The 24,688-nt window shown below is 37.2% G+C and overlaps 1 protein-coding gene across 7 annotated transcripts in view; it reads left to right on the top strand.

Annotated features, from left to right (window-relative positions):
* COBLL1 (cordon-bleu WH2 repeat protein like 1) overlaps positions 1-24,688 on the top strand; it is a 166,929-nt gene that overhangs the window by 37,574 nt on the left and 104,667 nt on the right. Inside the window, exon 1 of one of the 7 annotated variants that reach the window (XM_065931670.1) lies at positions 3,050-3,132. The exons of the other annotated variants lie outside the window; for them this stretch is intronic. The gene's annotated coding sequence lies outside the window, so the exon portion shown is untranslated. Of the gene's footprint in view, positions 1-3,049; positions 3,133-24,688 lie in introns of those variants that run through there. 7 annotated transcript variants of the gene reach the window in all.

The following is a 24,688-nucleotide window of genomic DNA, read 5'->3' as shown; positions in this document are numbered from 1 at the left end:
AGGATCAGTTGGACTGGTTGGATCTCCTTGCAGTCCAAGGGACTCTCAACAGTCTTCTCCAACACCACAGTTCAAAAGCATCAATTCTTCAGTGCTCAACTTTCTTTATAGTCCAGCTCTCACATCCATACATGACTACTGAAAAAACCATAGCTTTGACAAGACAGACCTTTGTTGGCAAAGCAATGTCTCTGCTTTTTAATATGCTGTCTAGGTTGGTCATAGCTTTTCTTCCAAGGAACAAGTGCCTTTTAATTTCATGACTGCAATCACCATCTGCATTGATTTTGAAGTCCCCCAAAATAAAGTCTGACACTGTTTCCACTGTTTCCCCAATTATTTGCCATGAAGTGATGGGACCAGATGCCATGATCTTAGTTTTCTAAATGTTGAGCTTTAAGCCAATTTTTTCACTCTCCTCTTTCACTTTCATCAAGAGGCTTTTTAGTTCCTCTTCACTTTCTGCCATAAGGGTGGTGTCATCTGCACATCTGAGGTTATTGATATTTCTCCCAGCAATCTTGATTCCAGCTTGTGCTTCTTCCAGCCCAGCGTTTCTCATGATGTACTCTGCATATAAGTTAAATAAGCGGAGTGACAATATACAGCCTTTGTGTACTCCTTTTCCTATTTGGAACCTGTGTGTTGTTCCATGTCCAGTTCTAAGTATTGCTTCCTGACCTGCATACAGATTTCTCAAGAGACAGGTCAGGTGGTCTGGTATTCCCATCTCTTGAAGAATTTTCCACAGTTTGTGATCCACACAGTCAAAGGCTTTGGCATAGTGAATAAAGCAGAAGTAGATTTTTTTTTTTTTCTTTTTCCTGGAACTCTCTTGCTTTTTTGATGATTCAGCAGATGGCAAGAGTGAACATTGAGGTATATGTGTCTTTTTCAGTTATGGTTTCCTCAGGGTATATGCCCAGTCGTGGGATTGCTGGAACATATGGTAGTTTTACTCCTAGCTTTTTAAGGGATCTCCATACTGTTCTCCATAGTGGGTGTATCAGTTTACATTTCTACCAACAGAGCAAGAAGGTTTCCTTTTCTCCACACCCTCTCTAGCATTATGAATCTAAAGCCTGTTATACAGACTCAAGTAAGTCCAAAAGGGAAAAACAAATTTCATATATTAATGCATATATATGGAATCTGGGAAAATGGTACTGGTGAATCCATGTGCAGAGCAGGAATAGCAATGTAGACATAGAGAACAGACTTTGGACACAGCTGAGGAAGGAGAGGGTAGGACATATTGACAGAGCAGCATTGAAATATACACATTATTATATGTAAAATAGATAACTAATAGGAAGTTGCTGTATAACTCAGGGAGCTCAACCAAGTGCTCTGTGATGACCTAGAGGGGTGTAAGGGGTGGGGGGTCGGGGAGAGGTTCGAGAGAGAGGGGACTTATGAATACTTATGGCTGGTTCACATTGTTGTATGGAAGAAACCAACACAATATTGTAAAGCAGTTATCCTCCAATTAAAAATAAATTTAAAAAGTTAAACTGGCAGCATCCCCCCAAAAAGAAATATAGGTAATCAATCTTATGATTAGAAGGTATGTCCTCTCTGTTATAAATTCATCAGTACTTTACTGTGTCAGTTGATAATAAGTGAGAGATCTCTGAAAGAGTTACAAGTTTGTTTAGCCTCTATATTCTTAAAGCCCCAAGTATGAAATTTATTGATAAACTCCTTAAAGTGAAAGTGACGTCACTCAGTCGTGTCCAACTCTTTGTGACCCAGTGGACTGTAGCCCTACCAGTCTCCTCCGTCCATGGGATTTCCAGGCAAGAATACTGGAGTGGGTTGCCATTTTCTTCTCCAGGAGATCTTCCTAACCCAGGAATTGAACCCAGGTCTCCTGCATTGTAGGCAGACGCTTTACCATTTGAGCCACAGGGAAAGTAGCTGATAACTTAGAGACTAAATGTCATCTTGTCATTTCTTAATAATCTGAGAATTCCTATTTATTTTCAAAAGAACAAATCTATAATTTGGAGACATTTTTACATTTACTTTGGGCAACTAATCCTGTAGAATTTTAGACCACAAAAATATTTTTATATTAATCTTTTGATTATATAGGTGAAGACTAGGAATCCCCAGCATGACTTTCTTGGAAACAAGAATTTTGTTGTCTAGGGAAATTTTACTATATAATGTAGAAATAATTCATCATCAGATTTGTTATGTAATAAGGAATATTTATTTCCTTTGTATGTGAATATGTATACCACATAGTTTATATGAATGTTATTAAACATACCTACCAGAGTATTAAAATATATAAACTGCATATATTTCTCAACTTTGTTGTTTCTACAGAAATGTGGTAATAGATTGCTGAAGATTAGTTGTTTTCTTGAAATTCATCATATAAATTTTATTCAGATCCCATGAAATGATGGAATTTATATTCTAAGTTAACAAAACACTGTTAGACAAAATGGGAATGTGAGCTACTTAACGTATTGTATTTTGAGGATGATAGTCCAATGGTGAAAGAATCCTAAGTATGGTCTAGTGCAGTTCTCAAAGGAAGGTACATTGAGAGGAGTGAATGCTGTAGAAAGTACCACATTGTTTAGTTATAAAAAGAAACATTGTTCTTCCTCTTTAAGACTGCGAGTGGGGGAGCAAACCAGCTATTTCTGGTTGAAACAATTTCACTTAGTTATAGCCTCTCTGAAAGACAGTGATATAGAAAACACTATAAAAATACTGCGGACTTGTCTCTGGATACTTAACACAAATTAAAAAAAAATAATGGGTCGCATTTTATTGTTTAAATGTACTTACGTACTTTTAAAATCCTTAAAATTAAAGTACATAGATACTTTAAAGTATTTTACTAATCTCTGTGCTGTGTGCTTAGTCGCTTAGTCATGTCCGACTCTTTGGGACCCCATGGACTGTAGCCCACCAGGCTCCTCTGTCCATGGGATTCTTCAGGCAAGAGTACTGGAGTGGATTGCCATGCCCTCCTCCAGGGGATCTTCCCGACCCAGGGATTGAACCCATGTCTCCTGCATTGCAGGTGGATTCTTTACCATCTGAACCACCAGGGAATGTTAGTTAAACTTACACTGTGCCTTGGAAAACTAAACTGAGAACAAGAAAGTAAGTAAATATTATGAGGTTGGAATAACGAAAGCTTTTTTCACAGAGGTCAAGCATTTTTCTCAAAGGGTACTAACAGACTCTTTACTGAAACCTTATCAGGTTTTATTTAACCTGTTATTCCTAACAGGTGGTACTATTATATTTCAAAGGCAAAGGCAGATGCTAGAAGCAGTGATTTAGAATAGTGGAGATAGACTACTGCAAGTGTCGCACTAACAGCACGTGGTGATGACTGGAAGAAAGAGACAGGAGAAGCTGTTGGAACTAGATTCAGGGCCTTGGTAGACTTCCCCGTGAGGGCCTGTACATATTAGTGAAGCCCCCAAAGTGCTATGTAGTCCAGCAAGCGTAGAGCACTGAAAATAGTGTTTACCCACTTAAAAGAGACCATGGGGCCACAGACTAAGGTAAAATGTGCTTTTTATATTTAAGAAGGTTAAAAATTAATTATAGGCAGGGCCAGAAGAAAACCTAGTTTACTTCTATAGATATGAGTTGTACAGAGACATTATTTGACCCAAAGATATTATTTAAAACTCAAACAAAGACCATTTATGGAAATAATAATCAAAGTCTTCTAAGCTCTTAGGGTAACACATGGACATTCCAGATGGCTCAGTGGTAGAGTTCACCTGCCAATGTAGGAGATGTGAATTCGATTCCTGGGTGGGGGAGATCCCCTGGAGGAGGATATTGCAACACTCTCCAGTATTCTTGCCTGGAGAATTCCGTGGACAGAGGAGTCTGCCGGGCTACAGTCCATAGGGTCGCGAAGACTTGGACACGACTGAACTGACTTAATATGCATGCATACCTGCAAAATAAAGTAAGAATATTTAATAAAATAGTAATAGAATACATTTGTATGTCGCTAAGTAGAATTATTATAGGAATTCAAAAATGGCTTACTAGTATAAAGCTGTATCTCACACTAATAAATCAAGGGAAAATCATGTTTAGGGTTGTGTAGTTTATAAGTGACAGACCTAGGTGTTAAACTTAGTTTTGTGATGCAAAAGTTAGCCACTTCCTTTCCTGGGAAGTGATTCTTATTCTTACAAATTGAAGGACTTATCCTAGACTTGTTGGAGGTTATCTACCTTGCTGTATCTCCCAGTTTTATCTTTTCTGTAATACTAAAATAACTCCAAGGCAAGAGGTCACACACTCTTCTGAGCCAGTCAACGTCCTTGACATCATCCTTGTCCTTTCATCCTGTGAATGTTTACTGCTCAGGGCCAGCCACTGTGTTAGTATCTGGGGAGACAAAGGTCAGTAACAGAGGGTTCCTGACTGGAAAAATTCCTGGTCTATCAGTACTTCTCAATGCTGTAACAAACTGTTTTGGGGAGGATATAATTTTTTTCCTTCTAATGCTCATTTTTATTCTGTTTTAGAAAATATAAGTGTCATGGATTTGACACATTGTTAATTAAAATCAAAATTACTCAATTTACTCAATTGAGTAAAATATACAAATAAAACTTTAATATTACTCTAATGTGGTAAAAACCTTGAAAGAAAATAAAGATTGGGAAAGATTATATGGTATAATTGGGCAGCTCAGACAGAACAATGTTCTTTATGGAACTGAAGTGCATGTCCTTTTAACTTTTACTTTATAGTTGTATATAGTTATATACATACAGTTATACATAATTACGTCCTCTAAAGAGATAAAGCATTATCTGGTCCTTCTGCAACTGAATAGCTCTTCTCAAAAGATGATGGAAAATTAAGAACTTAGAAACCTAGAAATGGAGGGATATTGATTAAGCAATTTGTGTGTTACGCTTATAAAAAACATTGTATTTAATAATGAAATATTAGCTGTGTCACTGAAACCAGGAATGAGTCAAAGACACCTGCCATCACCATTACTATATAACTTTTCCCCTGATAGTTCTAGAGAGTGCTGTTAGATCAAATATGGCAAGGAGAGGTATACAAATTTCAAAGGAGTGTACTTTTTCCCCTCCCCTTTTTCTTTATTCTTGCCCCTTTTTGGTAAGTAAGCTACCTAAGATAATCAAGGGAAAAACATTTAAAGACAATGAAAAGTTTTAGAAAGTTGTCTGGATGTGAAAGTTAATATGTATATATCTGTTAAAATAGTTAAAATTCAAAACACTGACAACAGCAAATGTTGACAAGCATATTGAATGATAGGAACCCTCATTCATTGCTGGTGGGAATGCAAAACCATACATCCACTTTGGAAGACAGGTAAGCAGTTTCTCACAAAACTAAACATATTCTTAACCATACAATTCAGTCATCATACTCCTTGGTATGTATGTGTTCCAAAATGAGCTGAAACCTTATATCCACACCAAAACCTTACATGATTGTTCATATCAGGTTTATTCATAAAGGCCAAAACTTGGAAGCAAACAAAATTTCTCTAAATGGCTGAGTGGATTTACTGGTATGCTAATGCCAATTAAAAAAGGAAAGCACAACATGAGATTTGCAAGTTCAGTTTTATGTGGGGCAAAATGAGGATTGCAGTCCAGGAGACAGCATTTCAGATAGCTCTGAGAAACTGCTCCAAAGAGGTAGGGTGGAAGCTTAGTACCTGTGTGATTTTGGTGAAGGGGGAATACATACAATCCAGCACATATTTTTTGCAGGTTTCTGCTAGTCATGAGGAGCAGTCATCACCATGAAAGATTTTAGTGCTTTTCTAGATGTAAGGAGATACAAGAATTGGGCTCATAAAATTGGCTCTTGAGAGTATCTAACTATCTGAAGACCTGTTCTGCCAGTTTTTCTTAGAGTACAGAGTGCCTCATTTCTGCTCTCCACTCTGAGTTCCTTTCGGGACCTGGGGTCGGGTTTGAAAATCAGCAGGTGCAGAAGCACACGGTATAATCCTTGTAGAGGTAGATGGCAAGTGCCCATGGCAAGTGTCAATTTGTAGAATTTGTAGTTGACACCCGTACAATGAAACTTTATTCATGGATGAAAATAAATGAGTTATCAAGCCATGAACAAACATGTAGGAAACTTAAGTGTATATTGCTAAGTGAAAAAAGCCAGTCTGAAAATATATACTGTGTTATTCCAACTACAAGACATTCTGAAAAAGGCAAACCAATGAAGACAGTAAAAAAAAAAAATCAACTGCTTGACATTTGGGACTGGGAAAAGGGGTGTGAATGAGTGGAGTCTGGGATATTTAGGGCAGTGAAGCTATTGTGTATGATACAGTAATGATGGACACATCAGTACATTATTTGAAACCCACAGAACTGTACAACATAAGTGGTGGGTCAACCCTAATGTAAACTATAGACTTTAATAATAATGTTTCAGTGTTGGTTCATCAATTATAACACATGTACCACATTAGTATGAGATATAAATAATAGGGGAATCTGGGAGAGGAGAGGGGCACAGGGTATATGAGAATTCTTTGTACTGTCTCATCAACTGTTCCAGAAGCCTAAAATGTTGTTTTAAAAAGTCTGTTAAAAATATCATATGGAAAAATCTGCATCTTTGCCCCTTAGCCATTTTAGGGCATCATCATCTGCTTCCAAATCAGTGGAATCTCCAGAGAAAGGGGGAGTAGGGGATGACTCACTGGTGTGAGAAAGTATTAGAACATCATAGATATGTAGTTTTAAAAGAAACAGAAGTTCATTTTTAATTGATTTTTAAAGCATGGTTAGGCCCTGAGGACATCACTCAGTCTGTGGGTCAGAGACTGTATGTGTGGTGCTGAAGTTATGCTGTGGGAAGAGACAGTGAGCCTTCTGTGCTGGGGGCAACCTTGGGCAGCCTCATGTGGCTTTATCTTTTAACACGTTGCAATTTAGGTACGGGGTTTGGAGAGTGGGTTATTTTCTGAGTTCTTCAAAGAGGAATGCACATTTGGGCAAACATATGGACTCTCTGTTTCCCAAACCCCTTATCCCACACCTTGATCTTTTCAGGAAAGGACTCTTGTGTGTATGGAAGAGGCACCTTGCTTTAGATGCTGTGTTTTTTGCATTTGGTGTTTCTTGAAGCTCTCGGCAGAAACTTGTAGCAGTAGGAACTTAATTCAATTCTTTGAGGGCCCTTGAATGGTGAAGTTGATTTTCTGCAGCCTCAGTAAGAAATCTGTCTGCTAATAAAACTAAATGTAAATAGAGGTCAGGATTCCAGTAGTAGGTGGGGTGGGGGAGGTGTTTGGGGATGGCTTGCCACATGATTGCTTTTCAGTATTGGTGATCATAATACTTGTCTCCAGATCCTTTGGATATTACCCCTCCCTCCTTTGATTTCAGTTCAGTTCAGTCGCTCAGTCGTGTTCGGCTCTTTGCGACCTCATGGACTGCAGCACGCCAGGCCTCCCTGTCCATCACCACCTCCCGGAGTTTACTCAAACTCATGTCCATTGAGTTGGTAATGCCATCCAACTATCTCATCCTCTGTCATCCCCTTCTCCTCCCGCCTTCAATCTTTCCCAGCATCAGGGTCTTTTCAAATGAGTCAGCTCTTTGCATCAGGTGGCCAAAGTATTGGAGCTTCAGCTTCAACATCAGTCCTTTCAATGAATATTCAGGATTGATTTCCTTTAGGATGAACTGGTTGGATCTCCTTGCAGTCCAAGGGACTCTCAACAGTCTACTTCAACACCACAGTTCAAAACATCAATTCTTCAGTGCTCAGCTTTCTTTGTAGTACAACTCTCACATCTCTACATGACCATTGGAAAAACCATAGCCTTGACTAGACAGACCTTTGTTGGCAAAGTAATGTCTCTGCTTTTTAATATACTGTCTAGGTTGGTCATAGCTTTCCTTCCAAGGAGCCAGAGTCTTTTAATTTCATGGCTGCAATCACCATCTGCAGTGATTTTGGAACCACCCAAAATAAAGTCTGACACTGTTTCCCTGTCTATTTGCCACAAAGTGGTGGGACTGGATGTCATGATCTTAGTTTTCTGAATGTTTTCACTCTCCTCTTTCACTTTCACCAAGAGGCTCTTTAGTTCTTCGCTTTCTGCCATAAGGGTCGTGTCATCTGCACATCTGAGGTTATTGATATTTCTCCCAGCAATCTTGATTCCAGTTGGTGCTTCATCTTGCTCAGCGTTTCTTATGATGTACTCTCCATATAAGTTAAATAAGCAGGGTGACAATATACAGCCTTGACATACTCCTTTTCCTATTTGGAACCAGTGTGTTGTTCCATGTCCAGTTCTAAATGTTGCTTCCTGACCTGCATACAGATTTCTTAAGAGGCAGGTCAGGTGGCCTGGTATTCCCATCTCTTGAAGAATTTTCCACAGTTTGTTGTGATCCACATAGTCAAAGGCTTTGGCATAGTCAATAAAGCAGAAGTAGATGCTTTTCTGGAACTCTCTTGCTTTTTCGATGACTCAGCGAATGTTGGCAATTTGATCTCTGGTTCCTCTGCCTTTTCTGAAACCAGCTTGAACATCTGGGAGTTCACTGTTCATGTACTGTTGAAACCTGGCTTGGAGAATTTTGAGCATTACTTGACTAGTGTGTGAAGTGAGTGCAATTGTGCAGTCGTTTGAGCGTTCTTTGGCATTGCCTTTCTTTGGGATTGGAATGAAAACTGACCTTTTCCAGTCCTGTGGCCACTGCTGAGTTTTCCAAATTTGCTGACATATTCAGTGCAGCACTTTCACAGCATCAGCTTTTAGGATTTGGAATATCTCAACTGGAATTCCATCACCTTCACGAGTTTTGTTCGTAGTGATGCTTCCTAAGGTCCTCTTGACTTCACATTCCAGGATGTCTGGCGTGTGAGTGATCATGCCATCATGATTATCTGGGTCATGAAGATCTTTTTTGTACAGTTCTTCTGTGTATTCTTGCCACCTTGTCTTAATATCTTCTTAATATCTTAATATCTTCTGATTCTGTTAGGTTCGTACCATTTCTGTCCTTTATTGAGCCCATCTTTGCATGAAATATTCCCTTGGTATCTCTAATTTTCTGAAGAGATCTCTAGTCTTCCCCATTCTATTGTTTTCCTCTATTTCTTTGCACTGATCTCTCCTTGCTATTCTTTGTAACTCTGCATTCAAATGGGTATATCTTTCATTTCCTCCTTTGCTTGTCAATTTTCTTTTTTTTCACAGCTATTCATGTAAGACTTCTTCAGAGAACCATTTTGCTTTTTTGCCTTTCTTTTATTTTTTCCTTTGATTTAGGATAAGGTTTATCATAGGGAGGAGCTTCCCTGGTGGATCAACCGTAAAGAATGTGCTTGCAGTGTGGGAGACACAGGTACCATCCATGGGTCGGGAAGATCCCCTGGAGAAGGAAATGGGAACCCACTCCAGTTTTCTTGCCTGGAGAAGCCAATGGACTGAGGGTCCTGGCGGGCTACAGTCCTGGAGTCACAAAGAGTCAGAAAGAATAGTGTCATAGTCACCATGGGAACACCTCCCTACCCCCCATTATAATGCAGGGTTTTAATCCTTGACTGAAGTGACAATTTCTGTTCTTCAGAAAGGGAAAGATCATTTAACACTGCTATGCTATCTGATTATTGTTTAGTTTTGGACAGCATCTATCATGTCTTCTCTTAATAATTTCTCTCTTTCCCTCTCTTCTTCCCTCCCTTTCCTTCCTGACTCTCTTATTTAAAGTTTGATTTTTAAGTGTCGTTACCAACTTGTTGATAGTAAATGTAATTGGATGTTTCTCAGAGAATGGTACAGGCTTTTAAAAATAGTTGTATCTCAAAATACTAGTAATTAAAAGAATGAAACCTGTTAGTGTTGAAATAAAACTATCTCAGAATTTTAATTTGTTTCAAATTTTCTGTAGCCTACATCCCTGAACATCCACATGCTCTAACTTCCTCCATTTCACCATCCATTGGACCTTGGAAAGTAAGTCAGTGTATTCGGGTAAATGGTGCAGAGTAACCTGAGCATATACCCTCCCCTTAACTTCAGTAAGCCCCATCCCTTGTTTTTTCCTGCTGTGCTGGGCCAAGGGAATCAGACTTTCCACATTTACATCACTCCCTGTCTTCAGGTTTATTAGTGACAGGTGCTGCCACATGTTTGCCTGTGTGAATTGTTAAAACTTAGCTTTCAATGTATTGGAACATGGTTGGTCTGGGTGCCTAATATTGGATATTCCTTATTAGATGAGAAGTTATGGAATTATGTGATTGTTTCTGACGTGCCAGGTACTGTGCCAAATGCTGTTAAGTCTATAAAAATACAACTCTTTGACTTTTTTTAAAAAAAGATTCTTAACTTTGATTTCCCCACAGATATGCTTTTCTTTTTTGTTATTTATGAACATCCATTTGTGAATGCTCATCTCCTGTTATTCAGTTGCTAACTCTGTATTTCCAGGTTCCAAGCTAAAATGAACTTTCACACTTACTTCAAGTGAAATTACAAAGAATCAGGAAAAAACATTATTATGTTCTTTTTATTTTTCCTTTTGAATGCTCAGACAAAACATGATTCAGATGACTAGCAGTGTCTGTGGGGATTTATGCTCTATTCCTTGGTGGCTCAGAAAATGAAGAGTCTGCCTGCAGACTCGGACACAGTTTCGTGCGGGAAACCTGGGATCAATCCCTAGTTCAGGAAGATCCCCTGAGTAAGGGAATGGCTACCCACTCCAGAATTCTTGCTTGGAGAATCCCATGGACAAAGGAGTCTGGCAGGCTACAGTCCATGGGGTTGCAAGGAGTCAGACATGACTGAGTAACTAACACTTTCACTTTCACTAACCTCCCTTCAGCCTCTAGAACCCATTGTTTTGCTAGAATTGTATTGCATGTTCAAAGATAATGGAAATAAATGTGTTATTTACTTGTTCAATTGCCTTCTCCTGACATGGATATTTTTACTTTAAAATGAAGTGGAGGCAGGAATGTTAAAAATTATGTGACAGTATGACTATAAATAAAGGCCATTTTATTAAAATTTTTTATTTAACTAGTGTAAACATCACATTTATTGGGTTTACAATTCTAGGAATTTTGACCCATGCACAGATTCGTGAAAACACCACAGTCAGCATACAGAACGATTCTGTCTTTCTAGAAAAACTCTCCTTTGTAGTTAGACCTTCCCCTGTCACTGACACCTGGTGACCGCTGATCTATTCTCTCTCTAGGCTGGCTTTTTAAGAATGTCATACAACTGGAATCATAACCTTTTGAGACTATATTCTTTCAGCATAGTGCCTTCGAGATTCATCCAATTTTTATATGTATCACTAGTTCTTTTATATCGCTTAGTGTAGTGTTACATAGTATGGATGGTCTATGGTGTGTTTTTCCATTCATCCATTGAATGCCGTTTGGGTTGTTTCCAGTTATGAGTCATTAGGAATAGAACATTCATGTACAGGTTTTTGTGTAAACACTAAGTTTTCATTTCTCTTGTGTCTAGGAAAGTGATTGCTGGGTCATACGATAAGTGTGTATTTAACTTTATGAGATTTCCAAACCATTTCCCAGCATGACTGTACCATTTTGCATTCCACCAACAATGCCTGAGACTTTTGTTTGTTCTGCATCCTCATCAACACTTGGTATTGTCCATATCTATTTTAGTCATTATAATAGGTATATAGTGATCTCATTTTGCTTTTAATCTATATATCCCTAGTGGTGGTAGATGTTAAAGAACTTCTTGTGTGCTTTATTTGCCTTTTGCTGATCCTCTTTAGTGAAATGTCTATTTAAGTTGATTTTTAAAAATTGGCTTGTTTTCTTATTGTTGAATATTCAGTTATTAATGTATTCTATATATAAGTTCTTTGTCTAATGTAAGTTGTGAATATTTTCTCCCAAACTATAGCCTGTCCTTTCATTCTCTTAATGGTGTATTTTATAATTTCTTATTTCAATAAAGTCCAATTTGTCAATATTTTTTCTTTTATGGATTGTTCCTTGGTGTCTTATCTAAAAACTTGTTTCCTAACCTCAAATCATGAACATATTCTTCTGTATATATTTTGTGTGTTTAAGTCTTACAGATTCTCTTTTCTAATTAAAGCTATTTTTAATTTTGAGTTAAACTTTGCTAAAGATATAAGGTTTTAGCATACATATATCTAATGACTCAAATATCATTTGCTGAAAAAGACTATCTGCTGTCTATTTAATTTTAACCTACGTCAAAAATAAGTTCTTCATGTTTGTATGGCTTTCTTTCTAGACTTTCTGTTGTGTTTTGTCAGCCTATGTGTCTGTCCATTCATCAATACCACATTGTTTTGATAAATGCAGCTTTATAGTGAGATTGAAATCAAATAGCTTTCTCTTCTTTTTCTGATTCTCTAGCTTTCTCTTTTTCAAAATTGTTTCTATTTTTATTGTTTTGTCTTACTGTGTATTTTATAATTAGCTTGTATATAGATATAAAAATTCTGCTAGAATTTTGATGAGAAGTATGTTAAATATATGGATAAATTTGGGAGGAACTGACCTTTTTACTATGTTTAGTCTTCTAATCCATGAACATTGTATGCCTCTTCATTTATTTAAGTCTTTTAAAATTTCTTTTATCAGTGTAATGTAGGTTTCAGAATATAAATTCTGTGTACATTTTGATGAAGATATTATACCCAGTAGTTCATTTTTGTGGTATTTAAAGTGTTTTTTTTTTTTTTTTTTTTTTTTTTGGCTATTATGTAGAATTTTTTTTTTTTTTAATGAAAGGAAAATGTAAAAGGTATTTTTCTTCTTATTTCTGTGCATTAAGAGACCATTTTCCTGCTCCTGGACCCTGAACTACAAGGCTGGGTTTCTCTTTGCCTCTATTGTCTGCTTCTGAGTTTGGGGCTATCTTAAATCCTGGCTGGGGTATACTGAAGGGGGAAAAAATGATTAATTCACTGCCAATTCAGTGGTACTTTGAATTCTGGTCTTCTTCAGTCCACTTACACCTGTTTACTCTGAGTCTTCAAATTGTTTTTTCCTGTATCCTGTCCATGTTTTATAGTTGTATTCTGTTCGAGAGATAGGATAGTGTGTGCTTACTTCATCTTTCCTGCAACTGGAACCATGAATTATCTCTTTTGCAGTGACTGTAGCTATCTTTTTAATCACATATCTAATTTTGTTTATTAGCAGGGAATCCACCAATGTGTTGAGATCTTGTAAAATTTCTTCCTCATTTACTCCCTGTAGGAAAATTGTGGTACAACTCTTTTCTTAACTCTGAATATCCAATGCCTATTTGTAATCTTAAAGTATTTGTTGAAGTATTTTTAGCTTGAGTAATTGAACATGTGATGTGAGAGTGACATATTTTTGACAATTTTCCTTAAAGAACTGTCATGAAAGATTATGTTTGAGCTATTTAAGGCTGATTAGGTTGGCAGCCTTGGCAAACTTTAGAGAGAATTAAAGAATTAATATTAAAAAAAACAAATCTGTGTGTATGAAACAAATCATGGAAAATGTTACAGATTTAAAAAATTTTTTACACAAATGATGAGATGTAGAGGCAAGTATATTTTAAAGAAGGAATGCTGCTGCTGCTAAGTCGCTTTAGTCGTGTCTGACTCTGTGTGACCCCATAGACGGCAGCCCACCAGGCTCTAGATTTTCTTAATTTGCATAGGAGGCTCAGATTTTATTTTTTCTTTACTGCAGATTTATCATCTATCTAGAAATTCTGCAGTGAGAGCACTAACAATTTTTGTGTTGAAATTAGAGCAAATACATATTCTTTTAAATTTGTTGGCCACTTTTGTGTTTAAAGTTTGCTTTCAGTATAATGAGCACAAGCCAACATAACCATAGATTTCTGACCTTATCTCTGGTAACAATTGATCCTTTCAATGTAAATTTTATTAATGCTGTAGCCAAATCATTTAGGAGTATAATTATGTAGTTTCAGTTTCCATATGGGTTTCCTCAGAAACTGAAACTGTTTAGTAACATTTGTATCTGTTAGAACAGTTCTTGCTTGGGGGAAAAGGAAACAAAGGAGGGGTCAGTTCTTTCATAGGGAAACAAAATTCTTAGTGACTTTTTCAAAAGTGAACAGTCCTCCATATTCCCTCCTGCTTTTTTTGGAAGAAAAATGTACCTTAGTTCAAAAAATATAACTGAAATATCTTAAAGACTAGCTGACAAAATACTCAGTTATGCTCCTTTTGATGAAGGATAAGCATCTGAAGGGAGGAATGGGTAGATGGTCTTGAGAAATGAAAGTGCATAGACTCTGGGATCAGAAAGATCCCATACAGGATTTATGTGGACATTTTTATCTTTCAGGTGAGCTCATGAAGGTATTAGACTGATAAGAAGTTGCACCATAAAAAGTAATAGGCCAAGTAGTGATTATCTGAGTTTCTTACTTCATGTTCCTGAGAAAACTGACCATGTTATTTAGCATCTGTAGCCATCTGGGTCTCCAAAGGACACAGAAAGCACACACTAAGTTAAATGGGTAATTTAATATAACACAAAGAATTATTTATATTTAATATAATACCAAGGATTATTAACTGAGATAGATGAGTATAACGTGTAAGGAAACACTGCATAGTGTCCTAGGGCAGAAGGAGAGGAACCAGGGATGAATGGACTCTCAAAGGTCTCAGACCTCCATGAAGATGTGGATCAGTCCCCAGAGAGCAGAGAAGCTTGCTGGGTTAGCCAGTCTGGAGCTGCTCTGCAGTTTCTGAATAAGCAGTAGACCACCTTCGGCAGTGTAGGCATAGAGCAGCTGTGAACTTGCCATGGGAGTCTTAAGTGCTGGAGGCAGAAGCAGGCAGAAATCCTTCCCAGTGTGTGGGAACCGGGGTGATGGGGCTGGTGAAGTTGAAGGGATGTAGAAGAGTCACTGCTCGGTATGACCTTCCGGGTCACAAGTGCCTGTGTGTGGGCCATGAAGGGTCTTGCCTAGAAAGTGCAGACACCAGTACCACAGGCAGAAGCCCTTCAGAGCATTTGGTCTGTGGGGGCTCTCAGAAAGGTTGTTTCTAAGAAGCAGCAGCAAGATCGTGGGGAATAGTGATGTATGCCCCTGACTGAGGCAAGGTCTACCAGATGTCCTTACCTAGTAGCAACATCTTGTAGACTCAGGCTAGGAATTCCAGGAAGCCCCTTTTTAGTGTCCTAGTGCCCTCTATATGAAAGCTTAACATTATATCTACTTTAAAGGAGGAATGCTTAAGGGAATTTCATTGTTTATCTCAGGGCCTTCTTTGAAGCTTTGGGGACCAAGAGGCAGTAAATTGATAACTCACATATCATCTGTTCAAGGGATTATACCAGCATATCAAATCTAGAAATTATGCAAAATGTGAACTTCATACTCATTTTGCCTTGCATACAATTTCTTGTCTTCTGTAGGAACTGTTTATAAAACTTATGAGAACTGAAATCTTAACAATGGTATATGAAAGACTTGCTGAACTTTGATCATAACATCCTTTAAATCTGCTCTAAGCTATTTAGTTTTGCATCATCTGATCTCAAGTTATTCGTGGTTGTCTTGGAGAGCGTGTTTTAGATTGTAGTATAAGTGGAGAAGCTGCAGGTCCATCCCTCCCTCTCTGTTACCCCTTATCCTCCCCCTCTTCTAGCTTGCCTGACAGATTTCAGCCAGCAGGGAGCCAACATTGCTTAGCTCTGTAATGCCTACACATAAAAGGACTTTCAGTTACATTGATACTTTCCTGTGACTGATGACATCACCTAAATTCCTAGAAGTAATGCTCCATTATCCTTCTAGCCTTGTAAATAGCATTGAGTTTTAGAACCTTAATGTGCAGTACTAGATGTGAAAGGATTTCAATTAACTTTTTAACTTTTTTCCATCAGATGGTTTTATTAACTAAACACTTTTCCTTCTTTTTGGAAGGCCAGCAACTTTACTTGTCATCACATAGATTTCTGTCTCCTATAAAATTTTAGGAGATTGGTTGCCTAGGCAGAAGCCCAACCTTTTTTTTTTTTTGAAGGTTTTTATTTAATTATAATTTTGTTAATGCTACTTTATTAAAAAATATCCATTCTAGAAAGTAGAAGATATTAATAAGCAAAAGTAAGTAAAGAGACATTCTCTTATCTAAAGATTATCTTCTTTTACCCTTCAATATGCAGAATTTAAGATCTGTTTATGTCCACACACATTTGTTCTTATGCAAATAAAATGCTGTTTATGCTGGTTTATCAGTTGTTATTTTTTCTGTTAATGCTTTTCACCTTCCTATGTCAATACATTTTCATTTTACATAATACCCAGTCCATTCTCACAATGGTTCAGTCACCTCTAAATAGGTATTTTGTTCTAACTAGGATCTACTCTGGGACTTTGCCATGTGTCTGGTTATGTCCTGTAAACTTATCCAGTCATGACACTGACTTTTGAAGAAGCAGGTCATTTGTCCAACAAAATATTGCACTTTCTGGAATTTTCTGTTGCTTCCTTGTGGTGGTGTAAGCTTGTCCTTAAATCCTTCTGTATGGAAAGTTAGATCTAGCCAATATAGGTTGAAGTTAAATGGTTTTTGACTAAAATATATTTGTCATATGAAATCATAGCATGTCACATTAGGAAGCACAAGCTCAGGCTCAATTTTCTTAAAATGCAATCCTAGAGAGAGTTAATTTAACTGGGAGATGATAATTAGGCAGTCTATCCACTCCAGATACAAGAAAGGTTTAGAAGATATTTGCATGGTAAATTTAATAAAATATAATCAATGGGAATGAGTAGAAATGATGCCATGAAAAAATTAAGTGGCATTTAATTCATTTTAATTTGCTAGGCCCTGAGGAAATTGTAAATTTTTATCAGAAGTAAAAAGTGTCATTTCCCTTTTGTAATGTCTTCTCTGTTTCCCTTTTTCTTTCTCTTTGTGTATGTGTAAAATGTGCATAATCCTCTTCTGCTGAAAACTTTTCAGTGTATTTCAAAGTACTGTGTCACTTTTAAAAAAAACAAAGTTCTCATTTCAGTATGTTATTATAAAGGAGTAACTTTAAAAGGAGCATCTAAGGTAGTTTCTCTTTCAGAATAAACATATTTGATTACTTGATATGTGGAAGCAACTTTCCCCTAGGGATGAAGATGAGAAGAGTCCTAGAAGGAAGTGGGCTTAGTGAAGACTGGTAACTGTGATAAGTGTTCCTCACAATTCACTGTTGTTTGTATTGGCTCTTGCTGTTGGCATTGGCTTAGGAGGCTTAAAAATTCATATTCTTGGCTCTTCTGAACAATACCAGGTCTTCATTACTAGTCCTTATTGGGTGGGGAAGGGATTTGTGAATTTACCAATGTCTTTCGCTTTTATGTATAAATGGTATTGACTTAAGAGGAAAACACTCCAGCAACCCAAGGCAGGGAGGGTGGAGAAAGGGGTGGAGTGAAAAGGGATGTCTTTGAACAATCATACTCTGTTTAGGGAGTTTAAATCCCCTTGTGATTCCTGGGGAGTTTAAGTACCTGTGCTGTGTATGTAACTGATCTCTAGTTAGTCCTATTCTTTCTCTTCCCTTCATCTCTGACTGCATTGTTCAAGATTGTGCACCTGACTTAACAGTGGAATTTGCCAAGTAGTATGAAATTTGCTGGGTCATCATCATACCTAAACTAAAGGGTCACTGAATGTCAGAATTCTAAGTATGGCATTATACAATTTTTAAGGATGTCTGCATTTCCCTGATTTTTCTCTCTCCTACCCACCAAATCACCCCCAAATCACCTGAGATGAACTTGCATACTTCTGAAAATTCTTACCAGGACTGTCCCCAGGTATAAGATACCTCTCAAACTCAAAGATATTCTCTCTACCCTTCACATGTAGCCTTTAGACAAGTGTAATTTTCTTTTCTTTTTTTAAAATTTTAGTGAATCTTCTTTCTTTTTTATTTTTTTAAATTATGAAAGTATGATAACACATTTACAGGAGACTTGGAAAATATAGAACAAAGTTGCATATAGTTCCGCTATATATTATAATTACTTTTTAAGTAGATAAAAATTTTTAGTTGAAGTTTCAATATAAAATTCTCAATACCTAATGAAATGAATAGACAGAAAAGTAGAAGGATATAGTAGACCTGAGAGGTACTATGAACCAATTTAACATAATTAGGATTTATATAATTTTCACACAATCAGCAGGATTCAAATTCTATTCAAGTTCTCATAGACTATAAACCAGGAGACACTGGAGCATATCCAGGGACATAAAACAATGTCCAAAATGTTTATAGTCTAAAGGTATTGAAATCATACAGAGTCTGTTCTGTTATCACTATAGAATTATGTTAGAAATCAATGTCAAAAGATATTTGAAAATAACCACATATTTTCAAGTGCAAGAAAGATTTTACCAAGAGAGATTTTTGACTTAGCCATTGAAAGCTTCAATATAGCTACAAGACTATATACAAGAAAAGACACAGAGGTTGATAGCAGAGAAGAAAGCATTTGCATGAGGAATTAATATCAAAATGAGAAATTAATATCAAAGCAACTTTTAAAAAACCACACATATTTAGAAATTATCCACTTTTAAATGATGGGTATATCTAAGAAACCATAACAAGGAAAATTAGAAAATATTTGTAATGGAATGAAAATGAAAAGAGAATTTATCAGAATTTGTTGCATGTAGCTGATACTATGTTGTAAATTAAAAAAATTTTAAAAAGCCAAAGAAATTAACATGTGATACAGTATTAATAACTAAATTACAGATTTTGTTCAGATTTCACAGGATTTTATGCTAGTGTCCGTTATTTGTTTTCATATCCTATTCAAGATTCCATATTGTATTTAGTTGCATTGAACAGCTTCAGTTGCAGTTTTCTTTAATCTTACATCTATGGAATTATTACTTAGGTATGCATAATTTAAGCCTTATAATGACATTAAGAATAGGTACTATATGTGCTATGATAATCAGGATACACATGAGAAGGCTGTGTGTGGTTCCACTTCAGTTTTGAGGGACTTTTTCCTTTCAAAGAGATTGGCACATTAAAAAAGCAGACAATTTTTTGCTTGATAGAGTCCTACTGTTATTTTATTCAAATTTATTCTTCCTATTCTAGGTATGTGTGACCTAGTGCTTGTAAATTGAATACCATGTAATTTGGGGAGGTCCTAGCTATGGTTGAGTAATTAAATAACATATTATTATATATAAATAACATATAAAAGCTGTTTTAACTATCTTGGAAAACCTTTCATAACATGAATTTTAACACACACACACACACACACACACACACACACACACACACACACACACACACACACACACACACACACACACACACACACACACACACACACACACACACACACACACACACACACACACACACACACACACACACACACACTGGACTTGCCTGGCAGTCCACTGGTTAAGACTTTGCCTTCCAATGCAGGCAGCAGTGAGGGTTGGATCCCTGGTTTGGGAGTTAAGATCCCAAACCTGCCTCCTGGCCAAAAAGACAAAATGTAAAACAGAAAAAATGCTGTAAAAAATACAATAAGAATTTTCAATATGGTCTGCATCCAAAAAAAAAAAGAAAAATCTAAAAAAAAAAGAAGACTCAAGAATGGGAGGAATTGAGAAAGTCGCACTGAATTGTATGCATTACCATATGTAGAATAGATAGCTAATGGGAAATTGCTATATAACACAGGGAGCTCAACTGGGTGCTCTGTGACAATCTAGAGGGATGCGATGGGGTGGGAGGTGGGAGGGAGGGTCAAGAGGGACAGGACGTATGCATACCTGTGGCTGATTCATGTTGATGTATGGTAGAAGCCACCACAACACTGTAAAGCAATTATCTTCCAATTAAAAATAAAAAGAAGACCCAAGCACACAAATCTTTAATCTGTGATTGAAAACTGCTTTTTATAATAAATGAGCCTCAAGATTTTCATACTTTGTAATACTTTGGAAAGGAAAATACTTCTGGTCTTACTGGTTTTCATAATAAGCAACATGATACTAATCTCAGCCTGCTATCCTGCTTATAAAATAGGCACCGATGCTTGCCGTTGAGTTGCTGAATGTTTCCTCATACAAATGTCTGTCTTATTCTGTGAAATACTAGGATTCCTTTTTTCTTTTTATTCCTCATCACATGTAGATTCATTAATATTGGAAGAGACTTTTCACATAGAACTTAACATGAAAGTTATAAAAACAAAAATCTGTCAAAGTACAAGACACTTCCTAATCAATCACTAATGATTTGAGTCATAAGGATGTGATGCAAGAATAAAGATGAATTAGGGTAAAATATTATCATAAAAGTCTCTCATTTGTTTTCCTCTAGCATTTTCCAGCAAAATAAAATATATAGCAAAATTACATACATGTAAAAATTCTTGAAATTAAGTCTTGTTAGCTAAAGTAGATCATATTTGTAAAAGGTTCAGTTTTGGTAGTGCTAGAGATCTAAAATGGTTTAAGTCCCTTCTTTCTTTCTTTAATATTTTGAGGAAAAAGCCAAAACCTTTCCTGAAAAGGATTTATAAACCACTATTATGTAGGAGGGTTTTGTTCCAGCTGTAAAAAAAGTTCCATTTATTTCTACAATTTAAATAGTGTGCAAGTCACCCCAGAAAGGGATAAACTGGGTATTTCAAGAGATTTCAGTCATATTCTACTTAGAGGTACATCTGGCTTATTAGGGTAAACAAATATTTCTGCTTCTTGGTGGGGGTTTCTAGGAGCATATTATCTCTGGACTCCTTTTGTAATTAAGGGGCAGAAGATAAATTGGTGATTCTTTTTACCCCAGGCTGAGTAGTGACCCCTAATAGGAAATTCCGTGGAGTTGTGTAGTGGGCATGCCCGTGGGTGGGAACTGCAGGATATGCTTCCCCTGGAATGACTGCCCTGGGGAGAGGTCCCAGAGGAGTAGGCCATGGAAGGGGTTAACCCTGGGGTGGAGCAGCAGGGGGTCACTTAATCTGTCCAAACTCTTGCAGGCAGGAATTTTTAAAGGGCTGGATCTTCACAGAGAAAGAGTACATGCTTAAAAGTGTCCTCGCCATATACAGAGCATTAGTTGAAAAATGCAGGCTTCAGAAATTTATGTGTTACTAGAAGTCTTATTGCAGAGAAGGCAATGGCAACCCACTCCAGTGTTCTTGCCTGGAGAATCCCAGGGACGGGGAGCCTGGTGGGCTGCCGTCTATGGGGTCGCACAGAGTTGGGCATGATTGAAGTGACTTAGCAGCAGCAGAAGTCTTATTGAGCCCTAAGAACTTTTAAGTGACTTGAAATGGGAATCTTTTCCCCCCTCATGACATCTAGTGTTTGTTAAGATACTTGACATATGTAATTTTAATACATAGTGTTTAGTTTTGTTTCTGTGTGGTTGTTGTTGTTCGCTCGCTGTTGTGTCTGACTCCTTACAATTCATGGACTTCAGCATGCCACAATTCACTGTCTTTCACTATCTCCCAGAGTTTACTCAAACTCATGTCCATTGAATCAGTGATGCCATCCAACCATCTCATCCCCTGTTGCCTGCTTCTCCTGCGCTCAATCTTTCCTAGAATCATGGGTTTTCTTCCCAGTGAGTTGGCTCTTTGCCTCAGGTGGCCAAAGTATTGGAGCTTCAGCTTCAGCATCAGTCCTTCCAATGATTGCCTTTAGGATTGACTGGTTTGGTCTCCTTGCTGTCCAAGGGACTCTCAAGAGTCTTCTCCAACACCAGTTTGAAAGCATCAATTCTGTGGTGCTCAGCCTTCTTTATGGTCCAACTCTCACATCCATGCATGACTACTTGAAAAACCATAGCTTTCACTAGACGGACCTTTGTTGGCAAAGTGATGTCTATGCTTTTTAGAATGCTGTTTAGTTTTGTCATAGCTTTCCTTCCAAGAAGCAAGTGTCTTCTAATTTCATGGCTGCATTTACCATCTACAGTGATTTTGGAGCCCAGGAAGAGAAAATCTGTCACTGTTTCCACTTTTCCCCCATCTTTTTGCCATGAAGTGATGGGACCATATGCTATGATCTTAGTTTTTTCAATGTTGAGTTTTAAGCCAGCTTTTTCACTGTCCTCTTTCACCCTCAAGAGGCTCTTTGGTTCCTCTTCACTTTTTTTGCCATTAGAATGGTATCATCTGAAAAGAAGAAAAGTTAGTTGTTTTAAATAGAAAAGTAAAGGGAATGGTACTTACAAAAGTGTTGGCGGTTTGGAGTAGCAGGACCTGAGCCAGGCTTTCAGGTGTGAAAATACCGTTTATCTGGTCTGACGGGTACTGTGCCTCTCCTTCAGGCAGGAAGGTGGAGAAGCTGCCTTGGGAGTGTATCTGTGATCCAGGAGTCACAGTGACATCACTGTAAATGGCTCAGAAACCACTCTGGGCATGTTAACCTTCATCCCAGAAAAAAAAAAAAATCCCCTGCTTTGCTTTTTATATCCGTGAGATTAGTTACTGGACACTGGGGTGCTGCAGCAGTGTCTTAACCTTGTTTAACTCACCTTCTTCCTAATCTCAGGCTCGTATATCTTATTAGTAGACCACTAGTTTCAGGGGAGCCTGGAAAAAGAAATGTGACTGGTTTTGGCCTATGTCATATAGGAAGGCACACAGGGAGAAAGTTGGCATGGAGACTTTTTCCTCCAAGAAAACTGGCATGGAGCAGCCGACCACTATATTCATCATACCATTAATACCATTAAAAAAGAAGCATGGCAGTGGAGAAGACCTTGCTTTTTTTTCTGTAATCACATTTCCTGATCTTCCTCACCTCCAACCCTCCTTAAACTATCACCTGCAGCTTTTCTGGTCCTGTGTCCTGTGGAAGATTTTCCAACCTTTCCTGTCCAGTGTTTTCAGCAGGTACATATATATAATTGACAACATTTTTTTCCTAATAATAATTTAATTTCTAAGACACTGTCATTATACTATGTTATTTGACTACTAGATGTAATGTTTTCAGTTATTATGTTGTTTCATTTTTTCTTCCTGTTTTATTAAGATTTAATTGACATACAGCTCTGTATAAGTTTAAGGTATGCCGTTTAATGATTTGACTTACATATATCATGAGATGATTACCAACAAGTTTACTGAGCATCCATCATCTCATTTAGATACAAAATATAAGAAAAGATATTCTTTTGTTCTGATGAGAACTCTTGGGATTTGTTCTTTTAACAACTTTTACATATAACATAGAATAGTCTTATAGTGATCATATAGGACATTACATCCTTAGTACTTTTTTCTCTTATAGCTGAAAACTTGTATCTTTTGACCACCTTCATCCAATTCTGCCCCCCTCCCACCCCTACCTCTGATAATCACAAAGGTTTTCTTTTAACCATGCCATTAGGGGATTTTTTAGTGAATAAATACTTTAAAAATAAATATTTGATTATACTTTTTTGTAGTTATATATATATATATATTTAAATTTATATATATTTAAATATATATATATTTATTTAAATTTGGGAGGTTGGATATTATAGAAAGTGGAGCAAGGGGTGCTAGAGCTAAATTCTAGTTCTTAATCCCAAAGTACCAGAAAAAAGTTAGCAATGTAACTAGGAGAGTGTCCTAAATCTCAGGGAGAGTGTTCTGCTGTATTCTCTTTTCAAAGGTAAGCTGCAGAGAATAAAGTATGTACATATAATATAAACTTATATATTTATACATATCTTATATCTGAACGGAAAGTAATTAAGATATGAATTTTCCTGGAGATTTCTGATGGGTGTTACCTTTTGGAGAGTACTTTATTAGGCAGTCGTTCCAACTACATAGAAGTATGGAAAAGAAGGAAGTTATTTCTAAGCTAGAATTGTGTCTTTTGGCAGTTGTTTTTAGGTCAGGTGCCTAAAACTGTCAAAAGCTGAATTGGTTTCTAGAGGGAAGTAGAGTGACCTCCAAAACTTTCCCCTAATGACTGATGTGTGTTATATAATCCATGTTTTATTTTCTGAAGTTCCTTGTGTAGACTTTCCATTTTTTTCTTACCTTATTAAAACTTTTTATGCCTAGTGAGCAAATACAAAATGCCAGTTTATAACCTAAAAGAAAAAATTGACTTAAGACTCTTTGGTTCATGTTTAATTATAGAAAATTTGTATTCATATTTTTATCTTGGCATTTGTATTTTTATCACCTTCATCTGTTTCTTCTCAATGTATTTGAGTATAAGTAAAAACAACCTGATAGGCTGAAAAAAAACAGCTCACTGTTTTGGAATTATTCAGTTTAGTTCAGTCACTCGATCTTGTCCGACTCTGCGACACACCAGGCCTCCCTGTCCATCACCAACTCCCGGAGTTTACTCAAACTCATGTCCATTGAGTCGGTGATGCCATCCAGCCACCTCATCCTCTGTCGTCCCCTTCTCCTCCTGCCCCCAATCTTTCCTAGCATCAGGGTCTTTTCAAATGAGTCAGCTTTTTGCATCAGGTGGCCAAAACTTTGGAGTTTCAGCTTCAGCATGAGTCCTTCCAATGAACACCCAGGACTGATCTCCTTTAGGATGGACAGGTTGGATCTCCTTGCAGTCCAAGGGACTCTCAAGAGTCTTCTCCAACACCACAGTTCAAAAGCATCATTTCTTCA

Source organism: Muntiacus reevesi, chromosome 3 (assembly GCF_963930625.1).
Source record: "Muntiacus reevesi chromosome 3, mMunRee1.1, whole genome shotgun sequence".
In the NCBI taxonomy this organism is placed as follows: Eukaryota; Metazoa; Chordata; class Mammalia; order Artiodactyla; family Cervidae; genus Muntiacus; species Muntiacus reevesi.
This window is presented reverse-complemented; position numbering and strand designations above follow the sequence as displayed.